The following is a 21,551-nucleotide window of genomic DNA, read 5'->3' on the forward strand; positions in this document are numbered from 1 at the left end:
AGCAGCGGCAACGCGACGCAGCGCAGCCGTTACCACAGCGCGCCTGATGCCGGGCTGAGCCGCCCTGACTCTTATGGACAAGGAAATCTAATTCATACAGTAAAAACGCTATGAAAATCCTCTGCGTTTTAAATGCCGTAGAAACGGAGAGGGGGGGAGAGGCCGTTCATGCTGCTGGGCCACAGCGTAGCTCCCATACAGCTTTTTGCTATGAGATCACAAGTGCTTAAACAAGTGAGAAGAGCTGAGGGCAGAAGTGCAGTTGGAGTGCTCCCATCCTTTCCTCAGCCAGTGCTTCCAGAGCAGCTGTGGAGCCGTGCTTGGATCAGGAGCAAGGCAGGGCTGCTGGGACCTGGAGAGAATAAACTGCTCTTTGTAGCATCAGGCTGTCCAAAAACCCAGTTGTAAACACAATTACACAGCTAGATGACCTACAACACAGCACAGAAGCAAGTCATTAGCAGACAGTGGAATACTGCACTTTGCTGTGGCAAATGCATCATTTCCACTGGTATTACATGCGCACAGATGGGAAAAGCACAAGGCTGAGAAGCTGTTTGTTCCTCCCCACTTTTAACAGCTGCAGCAACAATCCCTCCTACCTTCCCTTCTAAAAGGCTACCGACCAAATTAAAGACAAACTCAAAAGGGTTTTTATGGAGCACCGACTGCTTTGCTGCCGGCTGAAGATATTACTAAAAACACTCAATCAGCCTGATTCCCTCAAAAATGATAGATATTTTTGTAAGTGCTGTTCTAGGTAGAAGAGTGATAGGAGAAAAAAAGCCCCCTTTGGCCAGATTGCTTCCTATGCTCCACCAGAAGTGTTGGTTTCGCTGACAACAAGCAGCCAGTCTTGCAAAGCAAAATTAAGCACGGCAGAATGAACTACGGTCCATTCCACTCTGCACATTAACAAAAGTATTAAGCTGGGCTCTATTGCAGGCCAAAAACCTACCTGCAGTGTCAGCTGCACTCTTGTATGAAGGCAAGGTATGTGCAAGCAGTGAATATGATTGGGAGCAGTTTCAGTGTCAGGATCCATTAGTGTAAAATGGATTAACAAATGATTAAACATCAAGCAGTTTGGTGGCTCCCGTTTGTGGGCTGGAAGATCTCTATCCTTGTTAACATATTTGCCTGGCAAACTTTTGTTTTCTGATTGATGAAATCTGATTGTTATCTGCGGTACTTTCTTGTACATTCTCAATGCAGCTCAGTAATTGCATTAAGATTATACAGACTGATCCTAACTGTAATCATGGCCAACAGCCTCAGCTCGACTGCTGGATGTTTGATGGAACAGCAGAACCCCATTCACACCCTGTGCACTCTGGAGGCGTACGACTGTTCAGAACAGGTATGTCCAGCTTTACATATTCTGTTTATATTCACTATGTACTACTCTATTAGCATCTCCCCTGCAATTAGGACATGCATTTTTTCTACTTCTTCCATTATGTTGACTACAATTTTAAAAATTTAGAATCATTCTCCAGTTGTAGACACCAAAGCTTTTTCAAACATCTGTTAGATTACTGCCATTCACAGCAACCCTGAAGTACTGTAATGACATTAGAAATCCAACGCTGCACTATGGTAACTGGCAACTGAGCTTGGCTAAAACCTCAATGAACTTGGTCCCTCGGGCAGTCCAAAACAAAAAGCAGAGCTCTTCCTGTGGCTTTAACTGTACATAGAAAATTTCGTTCCAAGTGTATCAGTAGAATGACAGAGCACCTGCTAAATTTAATATTATATAAAACACTGACTGAAAGAACTAATAATGGCTGGTTTTGCCCAACTCGCTATCCATGACACTTCAACACCTCACTACACATTTGTGAGTTATTTTGACATTGATTATATCTCTTAAGAAGTGAGAATAATGAATCACAGGTACGTTGAGAGACAAAAATCATAAATTGGGTCAACATCAAAGCAGAGAGTACAGTGGAAATTTTCAGTCTTGTTTCCTAACACAGAGATCACAATACAGATAAGATCAAATTACTGGAGATTTCATTGTGTTGGCCAAGAATGAAGTATCCAGGTCAGTACATTTTATAATGACTTTTCACATCTACACAGTGGTATTAACAAAGAAACAACTAAAAAAGTTCAAAACTGAGGGCTCCTCTGTTGTAGTGCTGTATCAGTTTGAAGACCTTGGGGCATGTTTCCAGTCTTGGCTGGACTATCCCATCATTTCCACTACGTAGGTCAGATTTAGCACCTTCTGACTTCCATCTGTTCAGGCCAATGAAAGACAGGCTTCCTGGGCAACATTTTCCTAGCAGTGATGCTATCATAGCAGCTGTGAAACAGTGGGTCACCTCTGCTGGTGCAGATTTTTATGTCCTGTAGGTTCTTATTCATCACTGGCAAAAATGCTCTGCTATTCGTGGTGACTGTTTTGAAAGATAGTGTTTTATAGCTGAGAATTCTCTCTATCAAATAGTTATTGTGCTGTTTACATCTTTTGTAGTTTCCATGGATATAAAGAGGAGGCATTACTTTCAGAGTGACCTACATAGATGCAGCTTAGGAGCAGTATGATCTGAATTTATATGCTTTTGCTATTATCATGTCAAGTTAAACTTTAGGCTGGTCAAATGCCTCCTAATATTACATTACCATTTTAGAGAGAAGCAACTTTCAGGTAACTGTATGTCTTGTAAATGAAAGAGTCAGCCAAGTCATACGTGCTAGAAATCAGGGATACTTAACACTTGAACAGGCTGAATTCAAGTACATTTTGAATGACAACTTAACATCTCTCTCCACCAGTTATTCATTGACACACATATTTTTGTAGACCCACGTAATTTCATTCAATGGACAAAAATTACTCATCTTCTCAACCATTATTCTGTACATTGTATATTGCATATAGTAATAGTAAGCAGAAATGGGAAGAATCTAGGAGGTATTTTCTTTGAATTATGTGCTAGTCTGTACTATGAGCCACATGGGCTTCTGTTCACCACATGGTTAGAAAAAAAAAACCAACACGTTCCATTATTTTTGTGAATTACATTTCACATGTGTCAGTTAATAGCACGCTTCTAGCTGTGTTTATGTCCAGCTGTGCACATACAGCTCAGTTTGCAAGCAGGCAAAAGCTGGCTGCCCACACCAGCAGGGTGCAGGGCTGCTCACTGCCTGCGGTGCAAAGCCTGCAGTAGTAAAGCAGTGCACACATCTCCTGCCTGCCAGCCAGGTGAGGGCAGGAACAGAGACAGAGCCAAGGGAAGGAATTCTGATAGCTGACAGCGTAATGGAGTTCGGAACAGTAGGCACTCAGTAAGTGCTGGACAATCTCTGTGCTGAAAATAAGGCAAACAAGGAATGTACCCCTCTAGAACGTAGCACATCTCCTGGCAATCCTTGCAGAGATTCAGCCTTGTTAAAAGCGTCATAATTTATTTAAACCAGTAGGTCATCAAAAATTGTCATATATTTTCCATAGAAACATGGCAGATAATAGTTGTGATTGATAAAGAACATACATATAAAGGAAACAGAAAATGAGGGCTAATGTGGATGTTTCATTATCCTTTCCTGACAAGGATATAATGCAGTGTATAAATGTGACATACAATATCTCTAATTACAGGAATTGCTAAACAAATTTGATCCTACTACAATACACCCCTTCCTGTACTTTATTAATAGCTGGTTTTTCTTTAAACATTTTTCTCCTTTAAAGACAGCAGGATAGTTATATATTGTTCTTCATAAACACAAATTTTAGTCACTTATGTGAATGCTGATTGTTAGTATGAGAGCAACATTTGTATAATGGATTTGCTGAATTTGAAATATTACTTATTCTAAAAGACTAAAATTTCAAATTCATTTCACCTGTGATGCACTTCTTACAAGCCTGGTCCACGTGTATATTCTAACACTTGTGTTATTTCTATCGAACATTTCCAAATGCCCAGCATGCAATTTCCCAGATACATCATGACAACTTCCCTCACCAGAGGTGTCTGACCTCCAGCAGTCCCATTTTCCCTTCCTTTCAGTAGACACTCACTGAATTCTCCCAGAACACCTGCTGCTATCATGTCCCTGAAGCAAAAACATGTCAGTTTTCTATTTCTGATCTTCCTTGTGTTTTGTTGTCCAAGGTGGCAGAAGTACAGCTAAGCCATATGAAGATATGGCAAAAATAGGCACTCCAGGGAGCAACTGTTTAAGTCATTGCATTAGAAAGGACACAAAATCAGCTTCTATATTTCCAAAATCCTATATTTTGACTTAGAGAACTCACAGAGAACAAATCGCCAAGAGAGAGCACAAATTAACCAAACTGTTTTTTCTTTTTGTCAGGAGATCATTTAAACACCTAAGTTTTTTATTACCTAGACCATGAGAGTCCAACCTTCTGCTTGCCTGGGATGCACTGAGTTAGGAGGAATTGTCTTGGGCTGCATATGGCTACATTGTACATTGTGTAGTTTCCGTAGAAACTACAACTGATACAATGAGCACAGAAACTGTTTGATAGAGCAAATCCTCAACTACAAAACAGTGTTTTTCAACACAGGCACCACCATTAGCTATGCATTTTCATCAGCAATGAACAAGAGCCTTCAGGCTGCACTGCTAAAAACCTGCACTGGAGGAGGTGACCCACAGTCACTGCTGTCACTACTGAAATGCACCACCCACCACCTCAGCGTGCTCATATCCACTGTTTCATCTCCATAAACATCCATAAGTGCTGATGAATGTCAACAGGTGCCATGTTTCCTACACAGAGGAATTCAGTTCCACACCTTTGCTTCATACACACTTCCATGTCCGATGCTGTTTTGTCAGCTTGCCCCTCTGTCAGACAGCAACAGAACATCGTGGAATACTGGCAGGAAGATTCAACCTCTACGCCATCCCACCGACATCCACCTATGACATCATGGGCCAACATAATAAAATAGAGGGCGTTACCTTTGGAACAGCCCTCATAAAATATATGATATACTCAACATATATAAGTAACAACATATTTTAATTTTTCACATTTTTTTATTAAAACATAAAGAGGAGGGCAACAAAACCACAAAATTAAAGGGAAAATTGACCTTGGATTTGCGAAGCTAATGCATTCAAGGGAGTGGCTTCTACCTTTAGTGACTTCTCAAGGTGTTTGTCAGAGATTTTTGATGAAATTTTATTTTTTCCCATGTTTCATCCTTGAAAATAGCTGTTCACAAAGGTACATAACTGCCAAAAAGTGGTAACATGAGTAAGGCATGACTGTAACACAAGGGATATTTCTCTCTGCTCAGATAGGGCATATAAAAGTCTGGTAAAGAGGTGTTCTATTTTTTAAGTTGAATATCTGGCTGCAATCCCATTTAAAAATTTTCAGGTTAAGTTACTCTCAAATGTATCAATGTAAATTAAGGCACAAGAGCTCTCTTTTATTTATGTCAGCTTAGTAAATATTTACCTGGCCAATTTCACATTTTATAAGCGTACCAATTTACACAGTTCTGCATTGGCAAGAAATACACTGTACAAGTTGTTCTTAAATATCTCCAGGGAAGGCAATTGGACCACTGCCCCGGGCAGACCATTCCAATGTCTGGCCAACCCTTCCATGAATAAATTCTTCCTAATATCCAGTCTAAACCTCTCCTGGTGCAACTTGAGGCCATTTCCTCACATTCTATCAGGGACAGGGTCATTCCTGTTACAGAAAAGATTGGTTTTGTTTCTCTGTGTAAATGCTTAGTTTATTATTTTTTGTAAATATCTTGAATTTTCAGGTTTAAAGAATAATACAATAAGATGTGCCATCTACTCAGAATCACCAGGGACATGGTTTAGTGATGGATTGGGTTGTGTTAGGATGATGGTTGAAGGTGATGAACCTACGTGTCTTTTCCAACCCAAATAACTCTACGATTCTTGCAGTCAGAAAGAACTCAATGGCTATAGCAGTATTTAAGGAGGCAATAAAAAGCACTCCACATTTCTCCCACTTCTGTCCCAGGAGAGCAGCCTCTCTGCTGCCACGACAGGAGCTTCTTCCTTCACCCATAACAATCCCAAAGAGAGGGCAGCAGGAGCATGGAAGAAGATGCTGTAATCTCCATGGGGCTCAATGACCTAACTGACTTAACTTGTACTGATGTCAAAAGGAACATTTTGTCTCCTTGACAGTACAAAAGCAAATGATCATCTGGCAGTATTTCCTTGAACATAAACCCACGTAGAATTCTTGGAAAAAAAAAAAAAGTAAAAAACAAAGTACTGTATTACACACCCACCATGCTCTGCAGTCCAGTAACTTCTATACAGAAAAACCATGACATGATTTAATTTATAAACTATATCTATCTATCTATCTATCTATCTATCTATCTATCTATCTATCTATCTATCTATCCATCTATCTATATATATGAATCAGTACTTTTACCTTTGCAAGCTTTGAACATGTATGAAGCAGTAGGGCAGAAAAGAGCTTTTTTATTCTCAGGAGTAACACTTGCTGAGAAGTGGAATCTTGGAAAATTCTGTATAGAGCATGAGGACAAACTGTGATAGACAAAGACAGGTTACAGTGTATAAGATTAATAACTATAGAACAAATAAATGATTATGGAATAGGCAGTCTATTAAAATAGTTTGTCCCATGATTTATTCCAAAATTGGAAGCTACAATACTAGTAGCAGTCTTGTGTTCCATTTCCCAATAATAACAGAAATCTAAATAATTATTTTTTAAAGAGAGCTTACGGCAAAAATTGAACAACTGCATGAATTGACTGACAAATTCAATGTATGTTAAAGGACATGTTTAAGACATACATATATTATAAATAAAGCATATATCAAATATAGTTTACTTGAATTTCTAGAGGAGTGTATCAATAATGCAATATGCCTATGCAACTTGTCTTTCTTATGCTTTCTACTCTTTTAATTTCGAAAGCATAGCCTTTGTTATACTGCTGATCTCAGAAACAGGTAACTTAGTTGTGTCTCAGTGACAGATGTTTCTTCATACAATCCAGAAGACTGATTTAGAAACAGTTCACCTTCTGGTTTTGTGTAACATATAACAATTTCAAATGCTAAGACCCTTTTACTGTTTTGCACATGAGTAAATACCAATCTTTCCAAACAAACTGCTTACAGACTATATATACAATGTTGGGATAATTCTATCAGGAAAATCTGGAAATTTTTCAGTGTGGAGGAAAGTCACCATTACAAAAAGAAATAAATAATATGAACTATGATTAACAAATATATATATATTCATGGTAACTGTATCATTGGAATTTGATGGAGTCAGAAGATTAAATATGTTTCTAAAGGCCCATGTTCTTCAAGATCATGAACTTAATCAGAGCACAGTCACTGCTGCTCAGGCTGCCTTCAGTCTTAATGTCTTTGATGGTCTCTGCTTTGGTGAGAATCAGGCCCAGGCACTCTTCACCTCTGATAGGTCTGTCCAATACCTCAACCAGAAAGTTATCATGTATGAACTACAGAAGTCTCCTGTATCACTTGCAGCTCACTGTGTGGGCTGAAATTCCCCCTTCAGAATGTGAGGAGGTCAGTTTTTGCAGCTGAAGCAAAAAAGCCTTGACAACAGACTCACCTTGATCAGGTTGCTTATAGCAGACCCTGATCACCATCTGTCCTTTATTGGTTCCATTCGTAATCTTAACCCACCAGCTCTCAACCTGTTCCTGATGGTTTCTCAGAGGGAGCCAGAGTATAGTTTTGAATTCCCTTAGTTAATGCTAACATTGCAAAATCATGATTTAGTAAGTGCTGTATTCATGGAAACACTCTTCCATTGTTTACATAACAATCATTAAGCCTTTTACTGTTCTTATGGTATACCTCTCTATAAATATTTTGGCCATTTAAAGAAACACAAATGCTTAAGAACCCATGAATAATCAATTGCACTTAAAATGGATGTCTAAGTGCTTTCTAAAAGCAAACCTTTATGACGTTCACAGCAGTACAAAATGCAACTATCAACCTACCTCTATATTTTTTACTGTCGAGAAGAATAGTAAGTCACAGTGACAGTGTTTATGGGATACTGTGAATTAAACTCTTGAAGTAATGGTTGTTGATGTGCTGTAACTGCTCTTAAAATGGTCATATCAATTTTTATATTTATCTGCTAAGAGTTACACTCTCTTCAGAGACCACAAATGAGTAAAAAGAAAAAGAAAAAACAAAAACTCCTTTTCTCCCTTTGAAACAAACAGAAGAGAGGTTGGTGCTAGACAGAACAACAGATTCAGTCTTGAGCAGGATTTGAAAGCCTTAACAAATAATGACTTTTTAACTTCTGATACTTAATAGCTCTTCTGTGAGTCAGCTGCATTTCACTAATAGTATGTTTTAATCACTCTGAAGGTAATTGTGCTTTAAGTACAATTAAGAAACCATTCTTAAAATCACTCCCAGGTTATTTGAGAGATTAATTTTTCCTCATTTATCTCTTGATCTGTTTCAGATCCATAATCTGACATTTGACACTCAGAGATGCTACAAGATTTAACAGCAACTAAGAGGTATGTAATAATCTTCCTTCCCTTTCCTCATAGAAGTGCTATGTTACAATAATCTTGTTTCTGTATTTTTCAGTGTGAAATCAAATAAATAGAAAGCATGCACTTTAGGTTATGTTGTTCTTGCTTATACAATACTTTGCCCCTTATCAAGGATCATACTGGAAGGTTTTTCTTAGTAAAGTAATAGATTATGGAATTCCATAAATATTATATAGCATGTAGTTACTGAGTCAGCCCCCTTGACCTTTTCTTGGCTCTAAAAGACTTAAAGGCCTTACATTTAGATTTGAATAATTAGTATTTAGCAATGGCATAGTGTGAAAAACCTAATCTCCAATCCCTTAGCAGAACAATTTTTACAGCTTGTGAGTGAAAATCAAACAGAGCATGGAAGGAAGAAATGTGAAATGTCATGAGGTGGGAAATTAAAACTCAAGAACTCTTAGAGAAATACTTCCCTAAAGCAAGACATAAGGTCTTACTTAAAACAAATAGAGCTTGACTCCTTTCACTGATGTTACCTCTGATCTAGAAAGTGGGCATCCCTGCAGGGGTGTACCTTGTTCTGTGCTATCTGTTATGACAAGGAGAGACACTTAAGTTATACTAATTTCTGCCTTCAGATAAATAAGCAGTTTTGATAGCTGACAGGACATTTTTTCCAAGAGAATATCATAGTACAGGCAATGCCTCTGCCCACACCAGCTATTTTGCAAGAGAATATAAAGGAGAACTCAGTGCTAACATAAATGGGTTTTCCTCTAAGGCGGGAATCCTAAAATGATTCTTCATTGCAAGACAGGATCACTTTTGCCAGTTATAAGATCTATAGGGGAGATTTTTATTTCAATGCCTACCATTTCATTTATAGAAAAATATTTAGCATTTGTCCTATTGGCACAGCAATGTTCATTTTATGTCAAAGATTCATTGTGCTTTCCATTAAGCTTCTTTTTCCCATACCAAAATCCAGGCACAAATATTAATGTTAACAATAATGCAATGTACAGTAACGGTCAGATTCTTGTATTTTGCAAGAAATTTAACTTTATCATGGAATTTGACAAATAATTGAAATCAGTTAACCCAGTTTTATATGTAATTAATATAAATTTTCTTCTGAAACTGAGGATCTTCTTGGTTCCATATACAAGGAAAATATTTCAATTCAGCCAGAACAGATAACAATTTAGATTAGCTGAGTCACTGTATTGCTGCAGCAGCCCTTAGGAGGAAGCAAATAAATTAGCTCGACTTGTCCAAGAGATACAGACATCACCAATAGGGGACATGGTTAATAACAGAATCCAAAAAGCATTGCATCATTAGTACCAAGGACATTCTTTATGTCATTCTAAACATAAATAAAAACTGCAAAGAGCTGATTAATAGGTGCAGATCAGTAAAGGTTAAGTCAAAAAAGAGTCTGAATGGTGCACAGTGTAAGAGTTTGTCACTGCTGTATTCACACCAAAATTAACCCTTAAAACCAATGGCTCTATGTGTCCAGGAATCCTTTACTAGCATATTCTTTACAGTGCTCAGTTTATTAATGGAACAGCTTAGCACTTTTATCCAGCACTGAGTCTGACAGCTCACAAATAATTCTCAGTCCTTAGAGAAAAACACAGAAATGAAAATAGGGTGATGAATTTGGTCTTGAGTTGTCTGTTTTCAGTGACAGCATCTTGCAGGGTGCAGTGGTTCTAAGGTTTCATATACAACTACTACAGGAATAGTCACTCAAGCTGTAGTATTAAACAGTATTTTTTTTCTTGAGCAGCTGTTGACTATGTTTTCTTCACATTTTTTAAACAGAGAATTGGATCTCTGACAACGTATTGTCTTTTCACTTGCATTTATATGGTCACATTACTATAGAACTGCTTCGTTTTCAAGCATTTGAAATGATCTTTTGTGTATCAGCTGTAACACGTAGGGAGTGCTTTGAATGCTCTGTAATACACAACACCTGCAATATCTCCCAGTCAAGTAGCTCTCTATTATGGTAAATGGATGACAAATGCACAAAAGGGCCTCTTAAACACTGTTCACATTTCCAGAATTCTAGCAAATTTTTCTGTGGTAAATTAGTAGGAGAAACAGATCTCATGTCCTGAGTCATCCTAGAGTGAAGTGTTTTTCCTTCACTCATACCACAAAAAGCTGGATTCCCTTGAGTTCCAAAATGTTTTCAGGAATACAATTCAAACAGCAGTGAAGGGAATGAAAATCCAAGTCAACTATCACTGATTGTTATGAAGGTTAAGCTGTGTAGGGACCCTGGGGAGAAATGTATCAAAGTACAGTAATTACTATTATATTTATTTTTTGTTTGTTTCCTTTGCTGACAGATACTGACAGACAGACACCATACATTTGCACCATTGTGGATCAGCAGCACATTGGTTTCCTTACTGCATAAGCTCAACAAATGAGCAAATACACTCCTATTTGTACTGTAATCAAATCTTTGCAAATATTTTTTGCATATTTTTGAGGGAAGATGGCAATCACAAGAAAAAGGATCATTTCAATGTTACTGTCACTCTCTAAGGAAAGTCAGTGTAATGGAGGGATAAGAAAGGAGTTTGCCTCTCTTGCTTACTCTTTCAATTCTCTTTTGTTCATCATTCAGATTTGCATCCACATGGGAAAATTAAGTTAGTGATTTTAAGGTCTGAGACAAAATGTTCCTTTACTAACAACACTGATGGTCCAGTTTGGATTCTGTGATATTTTGAGATATGAGTGAAAAAGTGTTAGCTGTGAGGTGGAATGCAGGCATTCCTTAATAATCCTCTAGAGTCCAGGCTTTCCTTCATTCAAAGCAAGTCCTGCAAGTTGATAAGATGATGGAGAACTCTGCAAGACATTATGTAGTAATTTGAAGGAAAAAAATAAAAGAAGAAGAAGAAGAAGTGCTGATAGCTGTGCTTTAGTTTTCAGAAAAACAGGATCAAACACTTCTAGGAATACTTCCATAGACATTACTTAGAGATAAGCTCTGGTACTTTCCCTGTTAACATCAATAATTTGTTCTAATTTTGAGAGTATGTACATGGGTAGTTCTTTACTCAGGTTACTGCAGTCAGTTGGCTTGAGCTTTTCATGGCTGGTAAATGCTGTGTCCAACATAACTGCATTAATGCTTAGGCTTTCAGTCACCTATTTCGTATGTTTCTCAAGACATGAGTACTGTTTTACCCAGAAATTGTAGTAGAAAGGATAGTGTATCCAGTGTACCTACAAAAACTTAGAATATCCAGAAATACCAGAAATGTCCACTGAAATTGCAAACAACCTGATGGCTCAGCTTATTAAAAAGATAAGCATGTTCTGAGAATAGATGTTTTTATTCAGACATGAAACAGGAGGATCATGCTGAATTTTCACATTGGTTGTTGAAATACTGATAGAAAGTAAACAGAAAAGCAAACATCAATCTTTTTTACAATTCACAAATAAAGAGACAAATTAGCAGCCAATACAGCGCTCAGCTCTAATTGTGGATTATTCCACATGGCTGCTTTCCAGCCAACTTTCATCAGGTTCCATTAACTTTCCCTTATCTTCATTTTCTGATCCATAGCTGCTATATTTCTGGGTCAAAGTGAGTAGTGGAGAAAGCAAAGACAAAATTCTAACAAGAAATACATAAAGGTTATTACAAATAACTACACCTGACACGAATTACAGATAATTAATGTCATCAGTAATTACTGGTAATTGATTACCCATACGCCTCTTCGCCTGTCAGTATTGAAGAGGCATTTGAATAGTATACACAATAATATGCTTAAACTTTTTGTAAACAGTGCTAGGGTCAAACAGTTGGACATGATGATCTTTGAAAGTCCTTCATTCACAGTTAAACCAATGTTGTTGCCTGAACATCTTGTGCAAGAAGGTGACATTTAAAAAACAAAAACAAAAACAAAAAACCACAAGATTAAAAAATTGGAGTTTTTTTGTTTGTTTTGTTTTGTTTTGTTTCCTGGCCATTTCATTGCTATTAATTTGTTAAACAAGCTAATTCACTGGATTTGAACTGAAACCTTCACAGGTCTCTCCAGTCACAGAGCTTAATTTATGGCAGAAACACATTAAAACCAGCTCCAATTTGCTTCATTAAAATGAAAGCATCAATGGATCCTATGGCAATAGTTCCAGAAGAATTAAAAAGGATTTAAGAGATAATGAAATAAAACATGCTTGGTAGAAACAAGCAGACGGACGATATTATTAGGCCAGCCACTGCGGTTTAGTGGCAGTTAATGAAAAAATAAAGATACCTCAGCTTAATCTTACTGTAATTAAGCTGTATATTATGAAAATGAATACCTGCAAAACAGCAGCACGTCCCAAGACATTTAATTTAATTGAGTGTTGATGAATTAATGTTTTTGGATGCAGAATATTTCCGAAATGTTGTGCAAGCACACTGGAAATTACTATTGGTGAGAACACATCATGAGATGAGCTACAGTGTACACTCAGCATCTTACTTGCTCCAATTTTCTGGCCTTTTCCTACTGTAACGGTCTCCTCTAAGAAATGGAAATACTTAGGAAATGATTAGTTTTAAATCCCTTTAGAGCCTGCAGATACTAGAGGAATAAAAGTCATCCAGTGATCTGTTGGTAGGACCAGTTAGAGCTTTGTTTTGCCAAAAACAGGGATAAGACATTTTTTAAAACTACGTGTAAGAAAATTATGTAATACTTGTGGAGAACAGAGGATCCCAGAATCCTGGTTTTCAAGTGAAAACAGAAGTTAAAAAGTTTAAATATAAAGGATGAACTTCGCAGAGAAAATCCAATAAAGAAGGAAAAAACAGCATTTTCTAACTTAGCTGTGGAACTCACTATTCTGCTTGGTCCAAATATCTCAGCTTCTGTCCTGAACCTATCAGCCTTGCTGAAAACTTTTTTCTTCTGGCCATGTATCTCATTAGCAAATCTCAGTTTGAGAGCAGAGTGAGAAGTTCTGCAACATTCCATTGGTGTTTAACTTGTGCTGTTATAGAAGCAGGGCTGCAGATAAGATTTGTGATTGCAAGCACACTGCTAGCTGCTTCAAAAACAAAACGTGAAATAATGTATCAGTAGGAGGTCTGGGGGATATCAGAGACATATTAAGATGGTTTAGGCTGAAGAGATTAGAATTTTCCTTTAAACCAAATATTTCATAAATGAAGCACAAAGTATTCAGTGGAATATTTTACCATGCTAACAATCGCTTTGCCCTGAATAATAAGCTGATAGGTGATGTGAATGTGATGCCTCTGGTTGCACTGCAGTATGAGTCACTAGCTGAAATAAAGGAACAGAATCCCAGCAGCAATGCTAAAAGCTGCAACATACTTGAAGTACGCCTGCTCCAGTGACACAAAATGAAAATGATACTTTCTTCCTCAGCCGAATTTTCAGCTGCGTTGACAATGTCTGTTAAGTCTCTGAAAGGCAGACGGAGCTCCACAGTAAAACTACTGTAGAAACTACACGCTGTCATTTTCAGAAGTATTTATGGAAATGCATATCAGCTGTTATGTAGGAAAACTTTTAGAAGACAATGGTTTTATATAGACACATCATTGAGCCTATGCATTATTTACAAGACAATGAGGTAGGTGCGCGACTTAATTTGCATCACACAGTAGGTAAAAATTAACACAGTGGAGAGATCTGCTTGTGTCAGAGACTACGCTAAAACCTCATCTGTTTAATTTTAAGCTGTGCATGTAGCATACATCTCGGGCATCTCAAGGTGATGCTCTCAACCAATCTTCATAGCAGGTCACAAGATAGTGGGACCTTCTCCTTGTCCCATCACCTCAAGTCCTGCCTGAGGGTATGTGCATAAATCAGCATTTCTTACATGTGGAAGAAGTTTATCATTCTTAACAGCTTAGCAGTGCCAAAAAAGAAATGGATTGCAAACCAAGTTCCATATTCCAAAGACTTAGAGAATTTTCAGGACATAGGTGCCTGAGACAGTAAAACCTTTAACTGCAGAATCTTCAGTGTTTTGCTGGATCAGTCATTCCATTCACAGTAGGCCAAAGTAATTAAATGGTCATTTTGTTTTGGATGAATGCATCTTATTCTAAAACAGAACTCACTGAAATAAGTGAAACAATCAAGAAAGGATTGCCCTACCATGCTATCCACAGCACAAGAAAATTATCAGTGAGAGAAACATCTCATCAGAAGGCAGATAGATCAAGAGGTTCATGTAAGCATTCACAGTAGTAGCTGTATAAGGGGCTCCTTATGCATTTCAGTTACTCCTCAGCCAATGAGTTCTAAAAGCCTTTTCCTATTCTTTGGTACTCAACAAGTTAAGAGAGCCTCCATACGTGCTCTGGGTATTCCCAATGCTTGCCATCACAAAATATTCATTTAATTTAATGGAACTGGTATACTTACAAGGATGAGATTTAATGAAATAACGCTTTCATAAAGTCAATGGAATTACATCTGTCCTCCCAAACAATTTCATTTGTACTTGACTATTTAGTCTGTACTCTTCAGTCATTCTAAACAAAGTCATAAGTCAGAAAATAGCAAAATGTTTACCATGTGTAGAATCATACAGTGTGCTAGATGGATGTTTTTCAAAACTTAATTGCTTTGTTATCTTTAGTAACATTCATAGCTGCTACAGATTTTATCAGAAATCTGTGTATTAACAGTTCTGTCATGATTATGAATGACATCTCTAAGGGCACAGCTGCAGGCTCCTAATTGTCAGCTGATTGCAGTGGGTCACTGTTCCAAAGACTGCAGGAATCAGAGAGCATGCCAAAAGTTCTGTATATTGGCTAGTTTCAAGGAGCCCTGATAAGCAACTATGGATTAAGAACCAGTATAATCTGAAACTATTTTTATGCATGAAGAATTATAATCTGTAAACCTGGAGGGAAAAAAAAAACAAAACAATAACCCCAGCAACCCCTGTCTTTTGCTGAGTATCTGTGCAGCAGCACACTTAACATTATTCATTCAGGATTGTTGACAAATATGTCAGGAAGCTTTGGCTCTTCAGGCAGGATTTGCACAGTTTACATGGCACTGACTGATTTGTTTGCAAGTCAAAACAGCTTGCTAAAAACAAGCCATAACTCAGAGAGCTGTGTGCCACATAAAGCAGTAATAACCTACAGATGCTACTTACGCTCAATAATAAAGCACTAAGTTCTCACATCTCACATATTGTCATGATGACGAAATGTGAAATTCTGTATCATCTTATTATTTATATTATACAAATAAAACCAGCCAGTGAGGAAGTTTTAGGTTATTAAGCTCAGTGAAAAGGAATACATCGTACAGTGAAGATAGAATGGACTGACTGAGGTGGAACCAAAGATGCCATTGTGGGAGTTGCAAGATATAGCAGCATGCTTTGTAACTCTGACATAGAGCTGTTCATACTGCACATCCTCCTGCACAGGTAAAAGAAAAAGAAAAAAATAATTTAAAAAAAAAAAAAAAAAAAAAAAGTAGGTAACCTTACTATATGCTCAATCACTTTAAAACATCCAAACAAGATAGCCTGGCAGACTTCCTACCACTAAGATTAATAGATTCAGCTGAAAGAGCTCATAATCTTGTCTTTTTAATGCAAATTGAATGCTAATATTTATGAAAAACAAGGAGGTAAAATCTTCCCTCAAACAGCCATGCAACAAACAAAGAAAAGCTTCTGAAAAAAATAATAATAATCCCCAAGCACTAATTTATTTCCAGTCAAAGATGACTGACATTATTAAATGTTGATATCCTAAGGATACCACTCAATACTGGGTCTTTGTGCATTTACTGGTTTGGCAGATTGTATAATCATTTTTATAAGCATCATGCAATCCATCAAAGCATAAAAAAAATGGTGACCTCGGTATTCACACATTTTTTTCCCCACTCAATTCACCCTTTCAAGAGGGACTAATTCTATCTTTTCACAACATCTTATAACTCCCCTAAGGGAAACACTATTCCAATTACATTATTTCACTACCTTTTTATGACTCTCCGGTTAAAAGTCTCATGTGGTTACTTCATTAAGCATACTTATTTTGATATAGGTGGTTGAAAGCAGGGGAAAAAGATTTATCCAGGTTTTAAGCAATGATGGTATTTTCATAGAATCAATCACAGAGAAGACCTCTAAGGTCATCTGGTCCAACTGTCCACATACATTCTGAACATTTTCCTAAAAGGTGGGTAATATGTGGCATCCACCAATACGCTGTTGAAAAAACAAACAAACAAACAAACAAAAAACCTCAAACAACAAACAATTAGGGATATGAAACCAAGTCGAAACTATTTGGGATTAGCATTAGGATTTTATTCCTAGTGTAACAAGAAGCTTCAAGTTTGCTCTTCCTCCAGGCATGATGATTCCTCTGAAGAGAAGTCAACAGCTCATATTTCCTAACGGGAATATATTTTGGGCAAGTTGTTTAAAAATATGATGATCCAATAAGTCCTCTTGAATTAAGGCAGAACTCTACCCCACCCCATAGGAAAAACAAAACAAAACCAACCAACAACCCCAGACCAGGAAATATATTGTGAAAGACAAATCATGTTTTTCTAAAACTATTGAAATCTGTAAAAGCAGAGAGCGATACATACATCTTCAATCCATACCCCACACCTTTTCTAAGCAGAAGAATTTAAACAAAATTGCACATCTCAGAAATAATTCCCCTTGAAGCACATCCATAAACTCACATAGTTGAAAGGGACTCAAGAAGGCTTTTAATACTTGTGGGTTTTCTAAAGACGATCATCATAGAACAGAACATACTAGTACACTTCAGTTCAGAAGTAGATTTGTTTCTGTAAGTCATTTATTACAAATGGGATAGATTTAGTACCTCTGAAGGTAATTATTAAATATTTAGGGTTTTTTATAATCATGCTTGACTTCAATTTGTAGGTATTGATTGACACCTACAGACTGATATAATCTCTTGCTGGTCTCACAGTATCAAGGCAATGAACCAGTTAAGATGCGTGTCCTTACATAAAAATAAAAACTAAAAATGGAACTCAGATGACGGCATAATGTTTTCAAGGCTGAGGTCCAGCAAAGCACTCACACACACACATACATTTTCTCAATTATCTCAATGAAACTATCCTGTGCCTTAAGTGCTTTGCTGGATCAAAGCCATCCAGGAGATCACTTCTGCCCACCTAAAAATCTGTACAGCTCTTGAGTCACAGTTCTGTAAATATTTTATTTCCATTAGATCCTATTCAATACTGACCAGTTTCACTCCTCATCTATTCTATAACAATTTCCTACTCAATAAGTGTTTAACTTTTAAAGGCTTTTTTGTGATTTTTTAATAAAAAGTTAATGAGAGAAAATCTCTAAAAATAGTTCACAGCTGAGGGAAAGGTGCAGCAAAGAACTGTGACTGACTGAAGAGCCAGGGAGCAGCTCAGGAGGGGAAGTCACACACAGACACATGGCCTGGGGAAGACTGGAAACACCTTTAGAGTATGGAAGCATTGACAAATCAACACAGTCCTATCTCAGTTCACACTTACACCTCATTTCATTAGCTACAGTGAAGGAAATGCATCACTGCAGCAGCAGTAGAAATCCAAACCTTTACTCCCTGCTTCCTGTTGTGGCCAGCGGGGGATTGGGCAGTCAGAGAGGGGGAAACTTCATTAACATGGGTATAAAAGCTTCTCTTCACATAGTTCTGTTATTCCAGTTTTGTGACCAGTTTGTGATGCACCTATGCAGATACAGGTGCTTATTTTTAAGGAGCTGTATTCCAGACTTCCTACTGTTGCAAAGAAAGAAAATCAACAGCAGGCAGACGTAATTGAATCTGAGGCATTTTACATGGCCCCTTGACCATGCAGAATAAAGTGCTAATATTTGACTGCTTATAAATTATAAGATTCACAATAATTTTGATTGCATGAGGACCTAGTGACCTCAAGCAAAAGCTAAGGTCACATTGCGTTGACTACAACAACATATACAAAGAAGTAGAGGACAAGAGTAATCATTAGCTTAAGCATCTTATAATTTAGATGATGTATCATGTTCTAACTGAAGTTCCTAAACACTGACACCTATAGCAAAATCTGCATTAATGAGGAGAACATCACTGAAAGAAAAGAAAGTGCTGTGATCCCATAGTCTGACCTGCACATGCAGGAAAGCATTCCAAGACAGGATCCTAGTGAAAATGAGTGCATGTTTTTGGAAGGAGGGTGTGTCTGAGTGCAATGCTTCACCAAAACTTCTCTCTACAAATTGAAGGTTCGATCATTACTAAAGGAAAGTATGTGGAGAATAGGAAGGCTATCACTAAAGGCTTTCACTCTTCAGCTCCTAAAAGCATTGGTGTTAGTATCCTAACTGTAGGAAAGCAATTTCATTAAAAGCAAAAAAGGATTTTTGTTGCTTGGTTACCTTGTTTTTTCCTCCAACTGAAAAAAAAAAACAACTCATTGCATTGTTACATAAGCAGCAGTATTACATCCATCATGTAAGGAAAAAAAACAAGATAAAAACCTGCCTCGATGATAGGAGGGGCTCACAGAATAGATTTATAAAAAGAACATGGAGTTTGTAATGACTTTTTTCTTTTGCACACGTTATGCTGCAGATGGTCTTAGAATGCTCTAGATGTAAATGCTACAGCAAAACATGCTAGCAATAGAAAAGATGAGGAAAGCTCAGAAAATTCTTCTTCCTTCTGCAGACGTAAATGGATTAAAGAGCAGTGGTTTAGGTGTATCTGATCCCAAATGAACCAGTCTCCTTTCAGTCCCATTGTTGACTATTAAGACGACAAACAAAGATATCTGTCATCAACAAAACAGGTCTGTCTTTTCTGGTAAAGCAAAACTATTATACTGAAAACTAAATGGCTGCTTAATTGTAAATGTAGGGTTCAGTACCCAAAACAGACAACTGTTTTATATCTTTATCACTAAATGCACAGAATCACATGAGCTTTGTAGAAAGGGAATAGCAAGTACCAACAAGCTTGTTTAGATATTTGATATTCTTCTTACCAGATTTCAGTATAACTCCAGACCAACAGAAAGACTGTTTGGAATGCTGTCTTTCTGTCATCTTTTTCACTTCTCTTTCACCTTTAGCATAATTTCTGTAAAATTTCTGACTTTAGAGAAGAAACAAAGGGATAAAGAGTACCAAGGAAGGTTGCTCTGGTATATCTGATATGGTCATGATGTAGTAAAGGAAATATATGAACTGCTTTTCATCTATGTTGAATTTTTAGCTTTTAATATCATGAAGTGATACTAAAGTGAATATCATGAAGTGATATTAAAGAAGTGAATTCTGCTTGTCCATGTGACCTCTTGAGATGCATTACAATCCTAACTTTGGAGATATGTACAAAATTCAGCATGATTGGTGGCACAAAATTAAAGAGGGCATCATGTTTCAATTGATGGTTTTCTTCTCAAGTTGTTTCCTACATAAGGCAAATTTGACTGTATTTTGCTGCAAGTAAAATGAAGTTCAATCAATATAAAATAAAAAATTGTAGTAATTTAAGGAATTGTAGCAAATGAATCCTGTCAAACACAACTACCACATTTTTATATCATTATATTTCTCATCTTAAATTGATTTAACTTCAGATCATTATTGAAATCTTCAGAAATTAGTACTTTATGAAATACCACACAAGCAAGTCATTACAGGCTTGCTATACATTTTTATTTTGTTTTCTTTTTGTTTTGAAAGGCTACATAAGAGTGAATCACTGAATCATAGAATGGTCTGGGTTGAAAAGGACTGCAGTGATCATCCAGTTCCAACCCCCTGCTATGTGCAGGGTCACCAAACACCAGACCAGGCTGCCTAGATCCACATCCAACCTGGCCTTGAATGCTTGCAGGGATGGAGCATCCACAGCCTCCTTGTGCAACCTGTTCCAGTGTGTCACCACCCTCTAGGTGAAAAAGTTCTTCCTAATATCCAACCTAAACCTCCCCATCTCATTTTAAAACCATTTCCCATTTTAACCTATTTTTAAGGTTAGATGAACCTCTTAAAGAGGTGCATGCTTACCTAGCTATAAATGAATGCTGCAAGTACTACACATCTATGCTGCACAGTGCTGGTATTACCAAAAGCTAACCACACAGGAACCAGACTTCTGGCCATTCTACATTCTCAGAAATGAATGCTATTTAGTTTCTAGGAAGGAAAAAAAGGAGACATTGCGTCTGACTGACTCTTATAAAAAACAAGCTGATATAGTAGAGAAGCCTAATCTACAAGATGATCAAAATGTCTGAATATTTACTCTCAGTTCTTAATACGCATTTCAGAAAGGAGGAAGACATTCTCAAAAGGAGCAGCACGGTGTCCTAGCATTCTATTGTATATATTCTATTGAAGGCTAACAGCTGTACTTTCATTTTATCTAAACAAGAGGTAATTTGACCTGAGCACATACTGCACTAAGCAGAAAGCTCACTACTGCCATTTTCTCTTTGTCGGCAAGATTGATTCCCACTGCTCATTACCATTCACTGTCTCATTCAGTTTAGTATTTACTAAACTAAATTTTCATTTTATTACAGATTTCATTTATTATTCTGAATATTTTTCACATCCTTTAGTAAAAGATGATGTAGCAGAACATTGTTTTGTGCGGAATTAGACCAAATGATGATAGGTATAACAGAGAAGAGGCAGCTCTGGTCGATACAACAGTCATTAAGCAGTAGTACAGAGCATGCTGTGCAGGTAAGGTTTCTTTACTCACAGCAGTGAAAAGCTCCAGAATATCTGGTGCTCAGCCAGTGAAGTTACAAATCAAAACATTAACAATGCTTGCACCTTGGTAGCCAGCACTTTTAAAAGTGGAATAATAAGACATGTCCAAAAGCTATTCATATATTCAATTACAATAGTCATGAAACAACTTCTGCTGAGAGCTACCACCTTCAT

The 21,551-nt window shown here is 37.2% G+C and overlaps 1 long non-coding RNA gene across 1 annotated transcript; it reads left to right on the top strand.

The window, feature by feature from the left end:
- Window positions 1-89: 89 nt before the first annotated feature.
- Window positions 90-20,727, top strand: LOC146758376 (uncharacterized). The gene is made up of 3 exons (XR_014934852.1): window positions 90-1,360; window positions 8,510-8,567; window positions 20,337-20,727. It is a non-coding gene; the product is annotated as an uncharacterized LOC146758376 (long non-coding RNA).
- Window positions 20,728-21,551: the final 824 nt, after the last annotated feature.

The sequence above is a fragment of the Coturnix japonica genome, chromosome 15 (assembly GCF_054131305.1).
Source record: "Coturnix japonica strain WE chromosome 15, WE-NBRP24, whole genome shotgun sequence".
Taxonomy (NCBI): Eukaryota; Metazoa; Chordata; class Aves; order Galliformes; family Phasianidae; genus Coturnix; species Coturnix japonica.